This window comes from Zalophus californianus, chromosome 7, assembly GCF_009762305.2.
Source record: "Zalophus californianus isolate mZalCal1 chromosome 7, mZalCal1.pri.v2, whole genome shotgun sequence".
In the NCBI taxonomy this organism is placed as follows: domain Eukaryota; kingdom Metazoa; phylum Chordata; class Mammalia; order Carnivora; family Otariidae; genus Zalophus; species Zalophus californianus.
In genome coordinates, this window is record NC_045601.1 from 134973358 (window position 1) to 134978610 (window position 5253).

Genomic DNA, 5253 nt, shown 5'->3' on the forward strand with positions numbered 1-5253 from the left:
TCAGAACGAACATTACTTTCTACTTGTATCCCCTGACTGGCATTACACAGACCACCTGCTCTGGTCTGTTTTGTCTCCCACTGTTCCCCAAACATTTTTATTTTGCTTGTTCTTCTCTCTGTGTTTTGTTCATGCTGTGTCCCCACCTGGCACACCCTGCTTCTTTGTCTCACCATCAGGATGTAAATAAATGCCAGGAGTTTATGAGCCGGGACCTTGTCTTTTCTGCTCACAGCTGTATCATTAGGTGCTTGCAACCATATCATTCACACTGTATGCCTCAAAGTGTCAGGCACTCCACACATATTGGTTAAGTGATATTTAAAAATGGATATTCAAGTTCTACCCAGACATCAAGACCCTTCTCCAGAGAAAGAGAATAGCTTACCCTTTCATTCAATGCAATTAATTAACAACATACCCAACGTTGTGCTCCTATATTTGTACTTACAGGTATATTTAGTTGCTTCTCTTCCAAATTGTAGGTTTCCTTTATGTGAAGAACAAGCTTCCTACAATTGTTGATGAGTGAAAATATTGGTCTCAATAACACATCCAGGTAATGTTCTCCAATTCCAGACCCAGGTCACAGAAAGATAATAGATATGATTTATTGAGGGCTTGGCATATTTACTTAACAAACACTCATATAGTACTTATTGTGTGCCAGGCACCATTTTAAGGGCTTTATAAATCTTAACTCATTTAATTCTCACATCCTACATGTTAGAGACAATTACTATCCCTGCCTCACAAGTAAGAATACTGAGGCACAGAGAGATTAAGTAACTTGCCTCAAATCACACAGCTAGCAGAGTCAGGATTCAAACCCCAGCAACGTGGCTTTAAAGCCTGGACTTTAGCCACTATACCACACTTCCTTCTTGGCATACTGCTTGAATCAAGATCTTATGTTCCTACCTCTACTTTCTGCTGGTTGGGACCACTGTCTGTGTTCTCGAATGCCGCCCTTTTCCATGCAAACACTGCTATTAAGATTCAAAAACTCAGGGCATCTGGGTGGCTCAGTCAGTTAGGTGTCTGCCCTCGGTTCAGATCCCAGGGTCCTGGGATAGAGCCCCGCAGTGGGCTCCCTGCTCCGTGGGGAGCCTGCTTCTCCCTCTCCCTCTGCCTCTCTCCCTGCTTGTGCTTTCTCTCTCTGTCAAATAAATAAATAAATAAAATCTTTTTAAAAAAAAAGATTCAAAAACTCAGAGTTGGCTGTCTTTTTTCTCAACCCACATTCAGCATTTTCAAGACTTGCTTTCTCCTACACCTCCTTTCTGTTATTTATGAGCATGTCCCTCTCTCCTACTAGGCAACCACGAGGCAGCAAATATAGCTTATTCATCTCCCATCCCTCCCTCCATATTTCAGACACAGAATTGTGCTCTGGGCAATAGTAGGTGTTTAACAGGTATTCATTAAACAAATAAATGTATTTAAAGAATTGTTCCTGTTCTTTTTAAAAGTAAATCTCTCGTAAGAGTTAAAAACACTGAAGTTGATCTGTCACTTCTGAGATGGATTCTAGAGAAAGTAAATAAATGATCCACTCCAGCTGTGGGAACAAGCCTGGCCGGGTGTCCAGAGAGCCTTCAAACTTGGAGACTAAGACATCTTTAACATAGGAGGCCATTTTTCAGTGGTACAGTGGCCAATGGATAAAAGGTTGCATTTTTAAAAAGATTTTACTTATTTATTTATTTGAGGGAGAGAGAGAGTGGATGAGCAGGTGGGGAGGGGCAGAGGGAAAGAGAGAAGCAGACTCCACAGCGGGGAAGCCCGACTTGGGGCTCGATCCGAGGACCCTGGGATCGTGACCTGAGATGAAAGCAGATGTTTAACTGACTGAGCCACCCAGGTGCCCCTAAAAGGTTGCATTCAAGGAGAAGGCTAGGATATAACATTAGAGGATAGTTTCCTCTGTGGGTGGCTTGAACAACATGGTAAATGACTTTTTATGACCTTTTATGATCATTCCTATTTGAGAATGTCTGTGGTAAATTAAAGAGGGTCCCAAATTCTTTGCTACCTTCATTCAGAGCCAGGGTCTGATTTCCCTCCTCTTGAGTCTGGGCTGGACTTAGTGGCATGCTTGACTGGTCGAATGCCAGGGAAGCGATGCCACGTGACTCCCATGCCTAGGTGAGCAGGAGCCTTTTGGCTTCCATGTTGGTCTCCAGGAACACTAGCTCTTGGAACCCAGCCACCATGTTGTGAGGAAACCTAGGCAGCCCCTGGAGGAGGAGCCAACACAGAAAGGAGCCAAGGCCCGCAGCCAGCACTGCCTTACCAGTCACGTGAATAAGTCATCCTTGAGTGGACCCTGCAGCCCCTGTGAAGCCACCGCAGCTGAAGCCCATGGAGCGTCTCTGTTGGCAGGGCATTCCCCAATTCCTGACTCAAAAAAATTGCGAGCCCAATGAAACAGTTGTTTACGCCACAAGCTTCAAACACAGCCAAGGATAGGGGCCACAATGTCATCACGATCACAGTGAGAAACAGTTACGTGTACAGCTCATCAAAGAGCTTTTCACTCCCTATGTTATTTTTCCCAAAGCACGCCCACTAGCACTACATATATAGCCTGCCCTCACCCCTCGAGTCATGTGAAACTTCGGAAAGAAACTGTTCACATTATAGGTCATAGTTCAAATCTGTGTCAAAAGAAGGAAAAAAAAAAACAAACCACCCACGGCTCGGTTTTTCTAGGCTCAAATGGTGAGGAAATTAAAATGTGACAGTCTGCGCTTAAAAAATTCAACACATAATCCCACAATTGCTTTAAACCCAGATCTATGACATTAAGAAAAATCTGGGCCCTTAGATCAATTATTTCAGAGGACCGTTATGCAGCTGAAGCCGATGTAGGACCACCCCATGATCTAAGAGGCAGAAGGAGACTATCTTTCCACTTCTAACCCTCAAAGCCTATTATTGAGTTGACTCATTTGTCTTTGTAAGATCCTCTTTTAAAATGCAAGCATTCAAGGAGCGTTAACACGGTAACAGTTAATACAGCTCTCGGTCATTCACAAGTTAGACTGAGTGAGCAAAATTCCAGGTCACTGTGTCAGCCTGGGGGGACATGGGGCGACTCCTTCTGAGGAATGACAAGAGTACAGGAGGCGGCAGAGAGGAGAAGCTTCAGGAGACAGCACGGTGTCCAAGAACTGAGGTGGGAACTGCCCGAGAGTTTCTCCTACTTCCCTGGCTTCTTCGAGACGGATCAACCTTCTGGGACTTATGAGAACCTTTGACGAATATAGGCCCGGAAAGGGTTAAACAAGACAGCCCAGAGGTACTGGGTTATTTCCTCCAATTATTACCTCCGTAGGGTCTCATGACATTCTTCCTACTCCCAGTTTCACCTCCTTTCTGGCCCCTTTCAAGCGGGAAGATCTTCCTAATGCTCTTTGAAATTGGATTTTCTTGACTTCTTGGTGACTGTTATTCTCAGCTAAACAGAGCATCCCTGCCTTTGCTCTCCCCATGTGGCCGCGAATGCTCCCGGCCTTATAACTTGTCAGCTCATTATCAGGATATTCGCAGAACGGTCAGAAACCCCAAAAGAGATAGTTAGACAGATTTTTTTCCTTGGGACTTGCACAAGATATCTTCAGACTGACTGGGGGAACTCCAACACCACCCAAATCCTTTGAAGACACAAAAGGAAAAATATTTAGTTATTTTTACATAGTAGTTTGGATTATATATGTTCATAAGTTTATTTTTATATTTTACTTATATATGTATATAAAATAGTTATATATTTTAATATATATATATATATTTACATGGTTCTAATACTTTCCTCATTGTTTAATTTCCCCTTATGGCTAATTAGTCATAAAGCAAAGACTATTCTGAAGAAAAAGTGGGTATTTCCCCTTGGTGTGCCTTACCCCATACACTTCATGAAGGTCTTTCTACAAATAGAAGCCTATTACATTGGTGTCCATCTCTTTGAAAGAAGGGAGAGGGGAGACCTGGGGTCTGAGGCCCCGCTCCTATCAGAGTCCTTTCCTTTTTTTTTTATTTTTGTCCAACTTTACCTACTATGGTAGACACTACAATATCTGAGTTCTCTTTGGGGCACACAATTAGACCACATTTCCCATCCCTGTGGCATCTACGCAAGGCCACGTGACTGGTTCCTGCCACGGTGACTCCTCCCACAGAGGAGAAGTGCGTCGCCTGCGCGCCCAGGTGTATCTTCTACGTGCTCTCCATCTTTCTTTATGCATCTGATGAACGGAGAGAACCCTGGCGTAGCCACAGGTTGAAAGGAGCACGGGTTCCCAAATGATCACATGGAGCAGAGCTTTCCACTGATCACATTACACTGGAATGTGACTTGACTGAGAAATTTTATTGTGTTAAATCTCGTTGTTTTAGCAATTAGGCCTTTCCTTACTAATGATTGCCAACATTTTCCTCTTCCCTGCACCTATTCGCCCTGGTTCCTCCAATGCTGAGTCTATTAAGTCTCCAAATGACTAAATCACCAAAAATTGTTGATGGCTCTACCAAGCTGTTAGTTTCTTCTTTGTATCTTTCTTTCATGCAGTAAGTTACATAAATGAATATGTAAGGGGCTATGAGTAAGTATGCTATTAAGATAGAGCCTTCTTGATATATTTACCACCAAGCTGGGAAGACAAGTTGTATATATGTAAATTAGTATATGGGAGGGGCCAATGGTGTGTACAGAAAACAATTTCAGGGCTAGACCAGAGAAAGGAGCAAATATACAACATGGCATGGTTAGGGATGTTTTCACATCAGAGAATAGAGGTGAACTACTCCTTGCAGGGCAGGTAGAATTCTAAGAGGTAGAGAAGATAGGAGAAATTATAGAAAACGTCAGAGTCGTCTAGTGACATTAAAATAATTCAAATAGGCATAAGGACAATTAAAACCTACTTATGCATCATTCTTCCACAAGTGAGGCCCAAGGCCAGTCAACTTGTCAGCAAGATCATAGTTCTCTTTGCCTTCTGGCAAGTCATGCTTTCATGTCAGTTTTTGGGACAATTTCTCTTGATTTTTCTCTCTGTAAGATATATAAATATGCATTATGATAGTATTGCCCATACTGCACGTGGATCCCTGGATCCGCAGAGTCTTACCCAGCTTTCTCCCCTATCTGTCCATCTATGAGTACTTTAAACTTGCTGTTGCAGTGCCACTGAAGATATTTTCTTCCATAGTTTCTTCTCATCCACTACCAACCAGTTTCAACAATCC